This window comes from Canis aureus, chromosome 36 (assembly GCF_053574225.1).
Source record: "Canis aureus isolate CA01 chromosome 36, VMU_Caureus_v.1.0, whole genome shotgun sequence".
NCBI classification, from domain to species: domain Eukaryota; kingdom Metazoa; phylum Chordata; class Mammalia; order Carnivora; family Canidae; genus Canis; species Canis aureus.
Window position 1 is genome coordinate 6,805,491 of NC_135646.1, and position 17,345 is coordinate 6,822,835.

At 42.7% G+C, this 17,345-nt stretch overlaps 1 long non-coding RNA gene across 1 annotated transcript; it reads right to left on the minus strand.

The window, feature by feature from the left end:
* Nucleotides 1-4,634: 4,634 nt before the first annotated feature.
* Nucleotides 4,635-17,013, minus strand: LOC144306006 (uncharacterized). The gene is made up of 6 exons (XR_013373040.1): nt 16,762-17,013; nt 15,460-15,597; nt 13,999-14,105; nt 9,986-10,117; nt 5,362-5,518; nt 4,635-5,223 (listed from the first exon to the last, which is right to left on the minus strand). It is a non-coding gene; the product is annotated as an uncharacterized LOC144306006 (long non-coding RNA).
* Between the last annotated feature and the right edge of the window lie 332 nt (nt 17,014-17,345).

Here is a 17,345-nt window from a genome sequence, read left to right on the forward strand (position 1 = left end):
CTAAGTCTTGTCTTTTTAAGTTGGTGTTCTTTATTTTGGAAGTCTCGTTAATTATTTTTCCATGCCTAGGGTCTTTTAGTATCTTTTCTGACCCCCACATATCACAGAAACAGCACATGGTCAGGAGTCATTGTAGGGGAAGAACTAGCATCTAGGTACCCTAGTTGGATGTATGAACTTGTTCAAGTCGTGTAACTTCTCTGGACAGTCCTTTCTTAATGTGTGAAACAAAAATCGATCTCAATGTTTAAAATCACTTTCAGTTCTAAAAGTCTGTGATGCTACAACTTTACATTCCTTTACATGAGCCAGCTAAGGCTTAAAAATTTTAATTAACTTATTACTCTCATCTTGGCTGGAAGCCTCAGATGCCATAGTTGTGTGTAGGGCATAAACGAAGCTTTAGCACGTGCTTTTGAATGGCTGCTCCTTTGGGACATGGCACATGACTCTGTGGCTTGAAGTGGGATGGAGAATACACCGCTCCTGAAACAAAGGACTCTGTAGGGTCTGGATGTTCAATACAAACTATAAACTGGAAATGACCTCCATGTTCTAACGAAAGAGGCTGATGAAAAACAGGTCCTCGGACCATGGTTGCACAGTTCCTGGGGACAACTCAGCTCCTGCTCAGCCTATCGCTCTGCTTTGTCAGTAACGGAGAAAATGGAAAGGACATTTCCTGGCCCCATATCCAGACCCAATCCATGCATCCCCAGGGGGAATCTTGATTAGAATCTCCGTGGGCAGTGACCTCTTGGGGAATGTAGTAAATCCTATCCAGTAGGTAATCTTTAAGGAGCCTTTAGATTTTGGTGTCTTGTGACTCAAAACCTGGGGCCTTAGGAATAGGAGGTCCATTTCCGGGGAATTAGCCAAAGCTAATTCTGCGACTCCAATGTCTCTCGGTCATCAGCTCTGCCTCGGGTGGGGAGGGCGGGCCACCCAAAGTTGGAGCAAGCAACCATACAAGAACAGAAACTTCATAGCACTGACGTGTTGTTTGTGGTCTGGAAGGAGGCACGTGCAGTTTCTGCTTGAGAGAATCCAGGAAGTCTTCCTAGAGGAAGTGGGAGCCTGGGAGTGTTTTAAAGAGGGAGGAAGAAGGCAGATTGATTGATTTGAGATTAAGAAGGAAGGAGGCTTTCCACAGGCAAACCCAAGCTGATTAGCTGCCTGAATGCTAGAGGCTGTGAACTCTGGGTACCCACTCAGTGGGTGGTCTGTGCTATTGTGAGAATTACCCATGCACCCCCAGAAAGTTGTGGGCTGCGCTGCTGGGTTTGGGCTGCTGTTACTTCTCCCTTGAGCCTGGGGCAGGAGGCAGCCACAGGTCTCAGCCTGACAAGGACCTGAAGGAGAGGTGAAGGGGAAGAAGTGACGGACCTGGAGGACTGTAGCAGGCCCGTGGTCCGGAAGCCTTCACCTCCCACCCAGCCGCCCTTCTTCTCACCCTCCTCCCCTTCCAAGGCCCTCTAGAACAACCGCTTTTCCCGCCAGATGTTTTGAATCTCCTTTCCCATCCTAATTAAAGACAGCTTTTCTTTCAGCTTGGGAAGGAAGGGGAGGAATATGCCCTGCAGCCCTATCCCTTGGCTCTTCCCTCCTTCCTCTGGGGTGAGATGCTCTCCATTTCCAAGCAAAAGGTGGAGTCAGATGGTTCAACCAGCCCCTTCCCAGCAGAGAGCAAGTCTCAGAAGGGCTCCAGCCCCTTTTCCTGGAAGGAGGAATGTGGTCTTCACCACATCTCACCCATCCTCTCCCCTATAGCACCTCAGTAAGATGGCTGCAAACCCCTTATCCCCAGAGAAGCTGCACTTTCCAGCTGTCAGTGGGGAAACAATGCCTCTGCCTTAGAACAGACATCTTTCCCAGGAGAGAACTGTGGCTAGTTAGAGAAATTATTCACTTTTCTGGCCAAGTACCACTGGAACCACTCAATTAGGGATAACTGTAGTTCAGCACCAGCTATTCCCAAAGGCAGCCATGTAGAACAGAAATCCTGTCAAGATGCACCCGTGGGCCTGCACAGTCTTCAGCCAGCCCCAGTACTTGGGTCCATCCGGTTTGATATTCGGTAATTCTGGGCATCATAAGGCAAAAGTGCAAAGACCTCTATAGAGCAATGTGGAGGGTCACCCTCTCATTGGATCAGTAACCTACATTTTTCAGACCACCCAAGCCTGAGGATGAAAATAGGATCCCAAGAGCAAATACAGAACTTCTCCAGAAAACTACACTTGTGTTCTGCGGGACTTCCAGCTCCCTCTCAAATTTCTTTAAAGCAGCCTTGAGTGTCTGTCTCCCTTGGTGTCTCATCAGTAGCCTCAGAGCAGAGAGTGTCCATTATGTGATCTGCAAGGCAGTCCTCAGGGCTACCGTGTGACATCTGGTGCTTTTATCTTTTCCCACTCTGGCTCATTTGGGGTAATGACTCCCATTGCTACTGAAACTCTGTCACTGATGTCTGCTGGAGGCATTTAATTCTTGCCAGTATCCAATGTCAAAGTCATTGCTGTCTATGGTGGGGCATCCTCCTCATCCGTTACAAATGAAGACCCTGGCACCAATTCTACAGATGCCCTGCATGCTAATATTCCAGCCTTTTTGTTTTGTTTTGTTTTGTTTTGTTTGCTCTTTTACTGGTCCCACAAAATCACAGTGACTTCCATCAAGGAAAGGGAATCTTCTGGGGCGAGACATTCTTTCCTCTAGAACTGGTGAGTCTGTGTCCTGAAAGCAAACACATGTGACCTGACACTAACTCCACTCCATGGTTCCTTGTATAAATAACTGGCAGACTTATCCCATCAGCCCTCCACGTATGGCATGTCTTCTAAATCCTAGCACTCAGATAGTTCTAATTTATGATTAGATGGATTCAGAGTTACTATGACTGTGGTAGTTAATAGCTTGGATTTGAATCCTGGTTCCACCACTTACCTGCTCTGAGCTTTAGTTTCCTCACCTGTAAAATAGGGAAGATAATAATTCTCCCGTCACAAAGTTGTGTTAAGGTCAACACATGCAACTTAACATACTGTTTAAATGTGGTCAATAAATATTGACTATTATAATTTTTATTAAAATTTTCTTAATGAAGAAGGGGTTGAGGTCAAGATGAGTGAGGTGACTTATCTACTACACAGCCAGTGAGTGGCAAGGGTAAGTCGATATACCTCTAGGCATCTGGCTTAAAGTTCAGTCTTCTTGAGTAACATCATCTTTCCACAGTTCCACAGGTATGTATTTGCTTAGCAGTTTTTTTCCATTTAATGTCACTGATGAGCCCATGCCGAAAAGACTTAATATGCAGACAGAGTTAAGGGAAGGCAGGAAGAAGATGAAGGAAAGCAGACTACAAATTCTGGTAAAGCAGAGAGAATCATCCATGAGTCATTTAACGGTAGCCAGCATCTTCAGGCTTCTTGTTTTATGGAGGAATTCACAAGACAAGTCACCTTCACAGGAAAATTATGAGGTTTGGAGACTAGTCAAACTATGCTCAATTCCTGGCACACTGGCCAACTATTGGCTGGGGTCTTTTGATAATGCATTGACTAGCCAATATGAGGGAACAAGAAGGGACCTTAATAATTGTTCCTTTATTGAGAAAGCTCAAACTTGAGAATTACAAAGGGAAAAGAATTTTGCTAAGGTGACACATCCAAGATCTGGGTGGAGCTGGAACTAAAATTCAGGTCTTATGAATATTTTAATGTGGTCTAAATCTTAAATATTTTCCCAAAATCTCCAGAGTGAGGCCCTGAGAAGGGATACCTTTCTTGACTTGTCAGTCACGTGCAGGGTTGCTCTGATAAAACGACCAGGGTTATTAAGCTGCAGACCAGACACAGGTAGTCAGTGGGAAACCAGAAAGCCCTTACTTTTGTATCCTCTTCTTGTTGAATCTCAAGTGCTCAGGTCTTGGTAGAAAGAATGTTCTCCAATAGGCTAGTTTTACTCTTTAATAAAATAGGTAGCTGCTTTCATGACGATAATTTAAGGCGGGGGGCAGGTTAATGCTCAGTACTACCTGCCTATTGTATGACACATTAAACTTAGTGGCTTAAAACGCAAAACTTTTATCAGAATTTCTGTGTGTTGGGAATTTGAGACGGACTTGGCTGGATGGTTCTGGCTTGAGATCCTTTATGAAGTTGTGGTCAAGATAGGAGCTGGGGCTGCAGTCATCTGAAGGCTTGACCAAAGCTGGGGAATCTGATTCCAAGGTGGCGCACTCACACAGTTATGGATTGGAGGCCTCAGGTCCTCATCACATGGAGGTAGAGGGCCAGTCTTGGCAGGTGATGCCCCCAGAGGGAGTGGTCAAGGCAGAATAAGGAGGATGCTGCTTCACTTATGATCGAGTCTCAGGAGCCATAGACTGTCATTTCTGCCATATTCTGGTCTGTAGGCATGAGTTACTAAATCCAGTTCACACAAATAGAAGGGGAAATATCAAGAATTTGTGGATATATTTTAAAATCAACACATGCTTTATCTACCTGAGCATTATCCATTTGTTGGAAATTTCACCATCGGTAAATTCAAGAGAAATTAAAAACAAAACAAAACTCATTTTCAATTTTCAAATGATTTAAATTTATGTTAATTGTGAGTGTATGGGATGGCACTAATGAGCAGTTGGATGCTCAGGTTCTTTTTTACATTGCCTCTGGCATGCCATAGGCCTTGGACATGTCACTTCTTCTGGACCTGTTTCTTCCTTTGTAAAATAAGGTGCATGGACTACATTTTTACAGAGTCCCTTTTGACTCTGCTATTCTCTCTCCCAATATTATCTATCATGTTTCAAAGTCCATTTATGACAATATCTCCTGTGTATGCTATCTACCCATCCATCCACGCATGTATGTATGAATACATATGTATATATTTAACATGTTTTATATGTGTCTCTATATGTCAAAAGCCTGTTTAAATAAATCTTTTATGGCCCTTTAGTTTTAGAAGTAAGGTGAGGCTGTTTATGTTACAAGAACATATTTTATTTGCCCACAGCAGCCAAAACACAGCATGCTATTTCTATAAATGGGGCATGATGATGTTTTGTTATGAAATGCCTTTTGATGTAGGACAGCCACAGTCCGATGACTTCCAAATATATTTCAGCCTACTCTAAAGAATAAAATGATAGATCTTCTCTTGGCCACAGGGTCTCTGCACACATTTCCAGGAACTTGAGACCATTTACTAAATCTAAACAGAGAAACATTGTTTTAATGGTTATAGATGTGTCCACTCAGCTTTGAACGAGCCCTCCCTCCTACTCCTAGACCCTCATGTCTGAAGCCCAGCATGAATTAGTCAGCCTGGGTCACAAAAGGAGCAACATACCTGAGTGTCTTTTTAAGACAAAACACCAGCAGTCCAGGTTTTTCCACAGACTACTGTGACTCTTCCTTGACCCATCATTCCACGTGTAAAATATCCATTAATCAGGGTGTGTGCATGTGGCGGGGGGGTCTCTTTATTTTCCCCAAGGACTATACACCTATAGAACAAAATGTTTCAGGGAAAAAATATCTTAAAACTATGCAAAATAATTTAGGAATTGAAGAAATTGAAAGTATTGCTCTAAAGATTTTTCTAGTCTCTGGGTCTTTCCTAGTAGCCCTACTGTGCATATACCTCCCAAGGAACTACTCATACAGGTACAGAAGAGGATCTTGCTCCAGATTTTCATAGTGGTAGTGTTTGTAATAATGGGAATTAGATTCAGTTAGATGTCCATCTTTAGGAAATGGACAAGTTCGTGTGGTAGAAGCATAGTATGGATACTGAGCAATGATTAGAAGTGTATCAGCTATCTATTGCTGGGTAACAAATTACTCAAAATTTAGGATCTTAAAGCAACAAATATTTATTATTTTGTAGTCTCTATGGGTCCAGGGCCAGTATAGCCAAGTTGGGTTCTTTGGCTTAGGACCTCTCATAAAAGGGCAATAAAGTGAAATCCAGAGCTTTAGTCATCTCAAGGCTTGACTGGACTGGGGGAAAGTTTACTTCCAAAGTCACTCACAAGCTGTTGGCAAGATTCAGTTTTTTTGTGCTATTGAACTGAGGACCTCAATTCTTTGCTAGTTGTTAGCAGGAAAGAGGCTTCCATTTGGGCCTCTGTAGAAGGCAGCTCTCAACATTTCAGCTGGCTTCCATCAGAGTGAACAAAATAAGAAAGCAAGAGAGGAAGATGGAGCTGTAACAATCTTGTAAGTGATATCCATCACTTTTGCCACATTCTGTTTATTAGGATCAGGTCACTAGGTCTGGCTCACATGTCAGATGAGGTGATTGCACAGGGCATGAGTACCAACAGGCTAGAGCCACTTTAGGAGCTGCTCACCAGAGGAAGTGACAAAGTAAAGGACCACACAGTATTAAATACAGTACTTAACAAAAAAGGGTAAGAATTGGGATGAAGTCTGCAGTTTAATTTGCAATTTGTGCAAATTAAAATACAGAGGAAGCCTTAAAAAAAGCATACATGTTTTTTAAGGATACAACAAACTCAAGGGTATATACCAATTCATGGCAATGTGTGCCTACTGGGCATGGAGAGTGGAGGAAAAGTGAGAATAAATAACTGCATAAATCCAGAGTGGGGCCTTGCAGACACAGAAGAAAATGGTTAACTGAGAACTCATGACCAAGCTCAACTCTCAGCAACTGAGGTTCAAAAGAAAGGGCAAGTAGTGAAACAAACCCTGTAGGTCTCCTCATACTCATGCCTTCACAGAGGTTTCTCACCAAGATCCCACACTCCAATATCACAGTGGATTAAAGCCACCTCAAGGGCTCAGAGACTTCTACCAAGTAAAAGTAGCAACTGTGTCATCATGGCTTACCTTGCAGTCAGTAAGAAGCTTAAAAATTCAGTGTGCAAAAGATGCGCCCACAGGGTGACCAACTGTCCCAGGGCCAAAAAAGTTCATGGGATTGTGAACACTAAGATTAGAACAGTCCTGGGAAAACTGGGATGAATTGGTCACCTTAACAATGTGGAGCTCATAAAAAATGCAAATGGCAGAACCTTCACGGGAGACTGTGATTCAGTGTGCTGAGCTGGACCAGAAATCTGCATTTTAAGCAGCACCAGAAGCCCTTCTAGTATAGTTGGTCCACGGATCACCCTTTGAGAAACACTACTGTAAAAGGATACTTTTGAAAGGTATTGCTGGTAGCGTGAAGGCTCTAGCAATTCCCAAGTTCATGATCACAAATCTTATGAAGCCTTCTGAGAGTAATTCTTCTTTACTTGTTGATAATCTGAGAGCTCTAGTTCACAGTTCACTGATTCCTAGAATTTGTCTTCCACATAACACAAACCCCAAGATCTAGGAGGCAGAGTTCAGGAAGGGGTCAAGACAGAAGTTTAGGAAAGAAGATTTCCCTGACTGGCTGTTAATAGAAACCACACCCCATGGCTGGATTAGTCAGCTACAGAAAAGTCTCCTGAAAGTCACCCACCCCACAGTGAGATCTGAGGAATGTGCTAATAAGATTAGAGTGAGAACTTATAGGTCTTCAGGAAGGAGCCTGCCTAAAATGTAATCCCTATAAAATATTTTCCATATTTGGAAAATTAAAAGGTTACGCAAGTACATTGGGAGGAGAAAATGCGATGAGGTAATGATGAGGGCCCAATAGGATCTAGCTGAAGGAGGGTGGGGAGTCCTGACCTCACGGGGAGAAGTAGAGAGATGTGGATCATGAGTGGCTGCAGTTGTACTCAGGTAGGTCCATCCTTATGAGGAAGGGTGTGTCAGACCACAAAAGTTTGTCAAACACTTGTAGTGACCATCAGTTGTTCTTGTTCTATTTTTATATTCATTAAACAACTTCTGAATCTCCCTTTATTCTTTGTTCTCCAAATGTAGACTGAAATAACTTCTGTGTGAAGGGTGCATGGGAATTTAGAGTTGTTTGCACCCTCCTTAATTTTTTGATTGGATTCCAGGTCTAATGAAGGTAAATTCTAATGACCAGAAGACCAAAGCAAACAAAGTTCATTGGTGGGTTCAGAAGTCATCTCCAATGGTAAGAGCTGTCATGGTTTTAGATTCCTCCTGAAGCTGACCCTGAGATAAGAATTCAAGTGTCCTTTAGGTTTATTTGGGAGAGGATCCCAGGAAACAAATGTGGAACAGTAGAGAGTAAGACAAAGAAGGAAGAAAACTGTTAAAGGTACATATAAGCTAGCTACCATTAAGGGCAACTGGCATTACAGTCTGGTTGGGAACTCTGAGGCAATATAGACACCATACTCTCTCTATCTAGAATATGCTTCAGAGTTATTCTAAACAAGGCATATTCATCTACTAATTCTCCATCTGTCATCGGTTGAGAGCTGCTTCTCAGGGGATTAGATCTCAGATACTTCTATTCCATCCTATGTGAGGGCTGAGCATGTTCTCATGACTACACAGAGTCACAGATGTTTTCCATAAACAGCCTTGAGACTGTAGAGATGAATACCAGGGGGTTATGGGTGGGCTATCAACAGCGTCTGCTATAATAGCTCAGATTTGCTGCATGCTTATAGGATTCCATGTGCCAGATTAAATATGTATCATCTCATTTAATATCTGATTAATATTCCCCATTTCCCAGATCAGGAAACAGATGTAGAGTGCAAAGTGACTTGCTTGTGGTCACACAGTCAGCTAATAGTATAGTTGGGATTTGAACGGTACAGTTCATTTTTAGAATTCAAGCGTTTGGCCCCTTCATTCTACTGGATCCTAGAGTAGTTTATGTCTAGCTCAGGGAATAGAAATAGATTTCAAGATGTGGGTGTAAAAACCACCTGCTTCATGAAGTGTGGATTGGATTTCAGTTTGGGACTCAGCACTGGTCTCAAGTATGGACATGTGGATGAAGTTTAAGAATCACCAAGGGTCCTGTTTGGCTGGAATATAAATCACAGGTAGTTGAGAGTAAGTAATATTGGGGAAGATTTTGAATGCCAAGGTGAAGAGTTTACATAAAGAGATTGGGCAATAAGGAACTCTTGAGGCTTTTAGAACAAGGGCATGACAGGAGGTGGGCTTGAGTAACATCAAAGAGTGTCACTAATATAAAACAATGTTAATCAGGTAACACTGAGAGGAAACAGGGAATTTGTTGAGTTGACCAAAGGAGAGGGGAAAATGGAAAAACAGGTTGGAGTCATGACAATAATTCAGGAATTTGAAGATACTTCTTTCAGAGGCCCAGAACCAGTGTGGATTGGCATGGTTGAACAGGTGAGAAGAGCAGTTCTGATAAAGACTTCTAGGCCAGATGATGGACCCTGAATGTTAAAGGACTCTAACATTCCAGGCTTCAAGGTCATTAGTGGAGCACACTGGAGAGAGGTGACCAGACTAGCTACCTTGGACTTGAGTATTGCTGGACTTTCTAGCTCCACTTCAGCATCTGGTCCTAAGCTTTCCTATTTATTTATTTTTTTAAATTTATTTATTTATGATAGTCACAGAGAGAGAGAGGCAGAGACACAGGCAGAGGGAGAAGCAGGCTCCATGCACCGGGAGCCCGATGTGGGATTCGATCCCAGGTCTCCAGGATCGCGCCCTGGGCCAAAGGCAGGCTCCAAACTGCTGTGCCACCCAGGGATCCCTCTAAGCTTTCCTATTTAGAGACAATTTGTTTGTTTGTTTGTTTATTTAAATATGCATATTTTATATTGAAGTTCAATTTGCCAACATATAGTGTAACACCTGGTGCTCATCCTGTCAAGTGCCCCCTCAGTGCCTGTCACCCAGTCACCCCATCCTCCCACCTGCCTCCCCTTCCACTACCACTTATTCATTTCCCAGAGTTAGGAGTCTCCATGTTTTGTCACCCTCTCTAATTTTTCATACTCATTTTCTCTCCTTTCCCCTATAATCCCTTTCACTATTTCCTATATTCCCCGTATGAGTGACACCATATGATGATTGTCCTTCTCTGATTGACTTACTTCACTCAGCATAATACCATCCAGTTCCATCCACGTTGAAGCAAATGGTGGGTATTCGTCCTTTCTAGAGACAGTTTAATCTTCTCACTCTGGGTTGACCAGACTTCATGTGAATTGATGTGATTCATTTCACTGAAGAGAAAAATCAACGAATGATGGTTTAATAAATCAATTCACCATGACATTCATAATAGCTTCTGAGATACTTAGGTTGATAGGCTAGTTGATGCATTGTCTTTGAAGAAAGGGACTCTTCTCTCTCCTTTTGATAGCTACAGAATGACAAGTGACCAGAACCCTACATGCACACCTAGTCTAAGATTTTATATTCACCTTTTGTCTGGGCATCTTAATCCAGGCTCTCAGCTATGCCTCTTTGCTGATGACTTTTAAGTTTGTATCTCCAAAATTCATCTTTTCCCTTGAATGTAATTTCCAGCTGCCAGGTAGGTGTCCCAATCAGGACGTTCTGATAGCACCTCAAACTCAGCATGGTAAGCATCAAGTTTGTCACACTCTTCCACAAACAAGTTTGTCTTTCTGACTTCCTAATTAATAGTAATGATCCTATCATTCCAACTTGCCAAGACTCAACCCTGGGGATTGGCTTTCACTCCTTTTCAACTGTCTATTCTATCTAATGGGTGTCAAAACCTGTTGATTTTACTACTACAATATCTCTTTAAGTTGGTGGGCCTCTCTCTCTTCACATTACTATAGTATATAAACATATATATAATAGCTCAGATTTATTATTTATTTATTACTATATTACTATATACTATAGTAATATAGTATATGTATAGTATACTATAGTAAATATATATGTATATGTATATTTTTTAAGATTTTATTTATTTATTCATGAGAGACACAGAGAGAGAGAGAGAGAGAAGCAGAGACACAGGTGGGGGGAGAAGCAGTCTCCATGCAGGGAGCCTGATGTGGGACTCGATCCTGGGACTCCAGGATCAGGCCTTGGGCCAAAGGCAGGAGCTAAACCGCTGAGCCACCCGGGCTGCCCACTATAGTATATTAATAGTAATAGTTTTGTAATTAATATAGTATAGAAACAGTATAGTATAGTAATAGTATAGTAATTTGTATGGCATAGGAATTAGTATAGTAATAATAGTAGTATAGTAATTATTATTATTTTTTAAAAGATTTTATTTATTTATTTATTCATGAGAGACAGAGAGACAGAGAGAGAGAGAGAGAGAGAGAGAGAGGCAGAGGGAGAAGCAGGCTCCACGCTGGGAGCCTGATGCGGGACTTGATCCGGGGACTCCAGGATCATGCCCTGAGCCTATGGCAGGCGCTAAACCGCTGAGCCACCCAGGGATCCCCAGTAGTATAGTAATTAATGTAGTATAGTAATAGTACAGTAATAGTAATTATATAGTTCAGGTTTTCATTGCCTATTATTACTTAGCTTCCTACCTATATATGATATAGGTATATCCCCATTCCTTATACATCTGTCAGAATAAATGGGGCCTCATCTTCATAGTATTTTTCTGTATATTGTCAATTATATTGACAATTAATGATTATCAGTCACATTTCAGATGAGAAAACTGAGATATAGAGAGGTTAAGTGACTTTCTCAAGATAGCCCGATAAGTGACAGGATCTGAGTTTGAATCTAGATCTCTGCCTCATCTATGAACAAAAGGCCACATTGAGCTTCTTGGCGTCTTTTCTAGATTTTGAGCTCCTCAAGGTGGGGGTTGTTTTGTATAACCATGGGACTCTCGCACAATGTCTTACTAACAGTAGCTGCTGCTGGATTTTTTTTTTTTCAATGAATGAAGATTCTGCTTGATGGTAACATTCAGGGGAACGTGAAGCTGGAGGTCACTTGGTCCTGCTGTTCTATGGAAGGGAGATTGTTCCTAATCCAGTCTGATGACAGACTTTAACCATCCCAGATCATTTAATGAGTATCTGGCTAGGGTAGAAGGGACCCAAGAGAAATCAGGCTGCAGTCTACATGAAACCAGGCATTCAGCTCAAAAGCATGTGCTAAGCTGGACTTTCTTTGTTGCATACTTGGAAACTCATACTCTTAACCTAACAAAAGAGTCAGAATTGGAGACTTAAAAACACAGAATGCATGTAAGAGAGTGTTTGCAAATGTAGGTGGAGCAGCTGCTCTCTGGGAGACCCAGTAAAATTACTTTCTGGCTGAATGAGCTTGCAAACCCTTTCTTGAGGCTGAGCAGTGCTATTTCATGCCTCTACCGCAGGCATTTCTCTCTGAAAAATCAACGACCCAAGAAAGCGGTTGGTGGTGGGAGGAGGGGGAGTCCCTGAGCTAATCCTTGAGGTTGAGACAGAAACACGACTGCTTTGGATTCAGCCTGGGGAGATCAAGGGAAAGCATGACTGCTCTGTTTGGAGAGGCCCGTCTTCAGCTGGCACCATTCTGAGCACTCAAGTTCTCTGTCAATAAGCACTTTACAGGGGGAGATAAATGGATTTGAAGCTGAGGATGGGAGGAGGGTGTCTGGGAAAGAATAAACACATTATCTGAGCCCTTCCACCAAGCCCCTTCTCTGACATGCTCAAGGACTTAGACCATGTGGTTAGCAGAGGCTGGGTGGGAGAGAGGGACTCTATACCCCTGTGTTAGCAGAGGTCTGGTCCAATAATAATAGAGAGTATTTGAGACCAGGCTCTGTACTCTGCTTCACCCACAGCGGTGCCAGGTACTGTGCTATGGGATCGAATATCAAATACCAATTTAGCTACCATCTTGACAGCAAAACTAGAAATAATTGACTTTTTGCAAAAAGAGAGCATGAATATTCATTCTAGGCAGGTAGGTGGGTGGCAATATTCTGCAAACACAGAACCTGAAATCAAACACCTGGGCAGATTCAGGAAAATTTGACTATGTCTATGTATTCTTTTTTCCTTAAGTGACATCCCTACCCTACATATTTTTAAATGCAAGAAAATTCCTTACCAAGGGAGTGTGAGTTTAGGAAAGGGTAGATTCAGGCACACTCGGGTCTTGAGATACTAAATCGATCAGTAATGGCTTTATTTTTATTAAACATGACCTCCCCCGCTGAATCCAGGGGAATCAGGCACCAGTATTCAGCATTGAAGAATACAGTTTTGAAAAATGATATACTTAGTTAGATTCCCTCACAGTGTTACTTGGGTGTTCTTAAAACCCTTAGAAGAGGCTTGTCCTTTTAGTAACATCACTAAGTACATCCTTATCAGATAGAAGTGGCTTCTTAGTTCTAGTACATTCCTTGCCCCACCACATTTGTTGATATGGTGCATACACACTCCTTTTGTTGCCTTTATCCTATGTCACCCTACTTCTAGGCACTTTGTGATCTGGCGGCTATTTTTAGCTCTGGTTTTAATATATGTAACCTCGTCTAGGGTCAAGGGTTAAGAATTTCTTCCCTTTACTTCCCATTACTTCCTGTCTCTCCTCACTTTCCTAGTTCTTGTTCCCACCATCTCTGAGCTGGACAATGGCTAGAACATGCTTCTATCTATTTTCTACATTACCTCCAAGTAGATGCTATGAAACAGGAACTTTCCCTGTCATCTCACTTCTAGCCCACTTACCTCCAATATCTCAACACTCCTCCCTTTCCCCTTTTGGCCCCAAATCTATATAAGACAAGGGAGAAGTCAAGGGAGGAATCATCATTTCAGTGACTTATCAACTGGATGGGGACTGGCCTCTTTCCTAGGCCAAGTGACAGAGCTACCAAGACAACAACTCTTTGAGACTCTGGATGCTCCAAGAAATAAAGCCTGGGATTCCAGTCTCTCATTAGAGGTTTCTTGGGTAGCACACTTGATGAAGTTGACAAACTTCCTTGCATGCATCTCTCTTCAACCCCCACCTTCACCTCCAGCAGGGAAAAAGAAGACTGGATGGAGAAGAAGAGAATCTGCCCTCCTTCCTTTTATGTTGCCGTGGAGACATAAGATTTCTTTGGGTCAAGTGTCCACCACAGAATGGAGCTACATACCTGCTGTTTGGCTGTCTTTTCTGCTCTCTTCCACTCAGGGAGGGTGACCAATGTGCCCTGGCTCCCAGCAGCAATAGGTGGTGACATCGAGCAGGTAAGGGAAAGTGCTGTTTGGAAATAAGAAGCTGGAGACCAATCTCTCTAAACTGGACAACTGATATGAATCTCCTTCCTCTGAAGGGGTGAAGAGGAAGTACTGGAGTGTCAGCCGACGGAAGGCGTCTACTATCAGCCATATTGGTGAGAAAGGCACAAATGGCCATGGGAAAGACAACTACAACAGAGACTACTACTTAAGCAAGATGCTCTTATTTTCTCTGTCTTCCGACATCTGGCACAGGCTAGAGCCTTGAATAGGAAGAGGGATAGGTTGGCCTGGGGCAGGAACCCCTCTTCTGGTTCCTCTAATCACAAAGAGGAGAGAGGAAATCCTTAAATGGAATATGAGATTATAGCTTTAAATTGGAGCATTTCAATAACTGAAAATGACCCCAAACTGGCCATCAGGAAATTATGCTCAAGATGTCATTACTAAGGCCAGAAAGCATGGTGGAAGACCTGGGGGAAACTCATCCAAACTACTTCTTGTTTGCAGCCACTGAGCAGACAATATACAATGACTGACTTCTCATCATGACCCGCAAGTCTCATCATGTCACCCTGCTGATGAAGAGTTCCCAAAGACTCCTATTCTTTCCCCTACAGGATAAAAATGTGTTCTTTGCATGACTCACAAGGCCATTGGTGATCAAGTCCCTTTATGCCTCCATGGTGTTATTTACCTCTTAATTCCAGGTTTGACACTTAAACAATTATCTCAGGGTATCAGATTCTCTGCCCTTCTGCGTCATTGCACACAGCGTCCTCTACCAGTAGAGCCCCTTTCCCAGGGGAAGTTCCATCAAGTCTTGGTTTAAGCGTGATCTTGTCTGTTAAGCCTTTCCTAATGTTTGGAGGCAGAATTACTTATTTCTTCTGCCATTTAACCTGTATGTACATACAGCTCAATTATTTTATCAAGCTACTCCTTGTGGCAGTATTTATATATCTGTTTTCTCACTAGACTCTAAGTTCCTTGAAGGCATCAGCTGTGTACTCTCCCTCATAACCCCATGTGTGGGTGGGGTTATGAAAAATAGTTTGAAGAATGAATCTGGAGCCTATGCCAAGAACATGAAATTTTCTTCAAAGAGGCTGCCTTAACTCTGAGATGATATGGCCTTTGGGCTAAAGAAAGAAAAAAAATCTGATTTTATCTGTCAGGGTTCTTTCTATTTGATATATGCTCCTCTCAAAGTCTCTCAATTTGATGATATATCATGTTATTTCTAGTCGTCTCTCCCTGGGTGGAAATCCAGTTTTATTTAGATTACGAAATTCTAGAAGGCAGGCCTTATCTTGCTATGCTTTCCACATGGCAGAGACCTGTTCGATTCTATAAAAGATTTCCTAAAGTCTTACCTGTGCCAGACACAATGCTGGAGTAGCAGACATTAAGTGAAGCAGTCATGGCCTCTGTTCTTCAGGCCTCCAAAGCCTAGTCCTTCTCTGTCTTGAAAGGTTGTCCTCTTTGACCTTGAGAGAGGTTCCTAAGAGGGCCTATAGAGCAGTGAGGACAGAGAGGGGTGCCAAAGCAGTTGGGCCAAGCCATCAAGAGATTCACTTTACAAAGACTGAGATGACAAAAGTCTCATCCAAATTATCCTCCCAACCTTTCTTGGTTCTAGCTCTAGAGACCTTTGCATCTGTCATACTCAGTGTTGACTGCATAGTAGTTGCCACTAGAATATGAAATAGTGGAAAGAGATGGTTCTTAGAATAAAAAATGATTGAATTCAAATTCAATTTAACCTAGACTGAGCTGGTTGGATTTGTCACTTATTTGTCCTGTTAAATCTTAGCTAGGTTGATCGACCTTTTGTAGATCTGATATAAATATAGGAGGGTTGTTGGGGCTGAGGCATAATGTTCCAGACATTTCCTTGCCTTTCCCATTCCTTCATTGGCTGCTGCCCCATTATAAGTGTGTCCAACACACACGCACACGCACACACACATACATGCACTCACTCCTAATGCACCCATCTCTCACTTTTCAACTAACTCCTCTCCTTTTCCCTGCTATTATTCCTTTACTATCACCATCTCTCAAAAATCTTGCTAAATTGCAACAATTATCTTTATTCTGTTCCCATAAATGAAGTATTTCCTGCCTTCCAGGCTTTTCACCTCAATAATTAACATATGTTTCTGAAATTCTAAATATACATAAGTCTGCCTTGACATTTCTTTAGTTTTAGAGAAAGATGTGTATACATCTAGTCTACATACAGAGAGACTGGGTATGCGATGTGCGTGTGTATCATACACATACGTGTGTATGTAACAAGCAGACACATGATACATGTAATAAACGTAAAGTGGAAGTATACTTTCTACTTCAAGGCCTTCACTCTCTCTCTGGTCTTATTTCAAGGACAAAAGCTTTGCCTCCCCCCAAGTCACAGAGCCGCACCCCCTTCATTTCTTAAACCAAGTTTTCTCTGGTCCTCTGAATTGCACTCTGATTGGCCGAGTGCAGAGGCCCAGCCTCCAGGCTAAACTCTGGTGTGTCTTTTAGTTACTAAGGCCATAAATCCTCCCCTTAGCTCTCTCTCAGGCATTATTTAAATTGGTCAGATCGAGAATCCATCCATTTCTTTCAAGCCCAACCCATGAATAGCTGTTAACACAATGTGAGAGTTTAAGGCCTTAAGCATGTACCTGCCTGCACTTCTCAGTTCTTCCTCCTTCCCTCCAGGAGCACTTGCCTGTAGTCAGGGGGAGAGGGGAGAAAGCAGAGCCTAAATAAGCTGATTTCTCAGGAAAAGCATTCCTCTCCATCTTTGCCATTTTAATAAAGCTTAGCTCGGGGAGAGATTTGGAGTCCTTCAAGAGCAGACCCGTTAAAACAATCGGGGAGTGTGTAAAACAGAGCTCAAGCCCTGCCTGCTGGTCTCTGAACTGACGTCACCTCATAAATCCACAGGCTCCGTTCCCGGCCCCCGATCTGCAAGGCACAGCCTGGACCCATCAGTGAGCTGCTTTTTCTGGAGATTAATTATATGTTCAGACAGAGGTCAGGTGGAGAGTCTTTAAAAGATTGCTTCAGTGTTTCGGCCCACCCCCTCTCGTTTGGGTGAAAAAAAAAAAAAAAAAAGTTTCCCTATGCAGCCAAGCTGCAGAAAGGAACATCATGTGCCTAGAAACCAATCCACCGAATGAGAAGGGGTGGGCCCATCATTTGACCCACACTGCCCAGCAACAGGGGAGGGCCTGAGAGCCAGGGTAGTGAGGGGGCTGTCCCT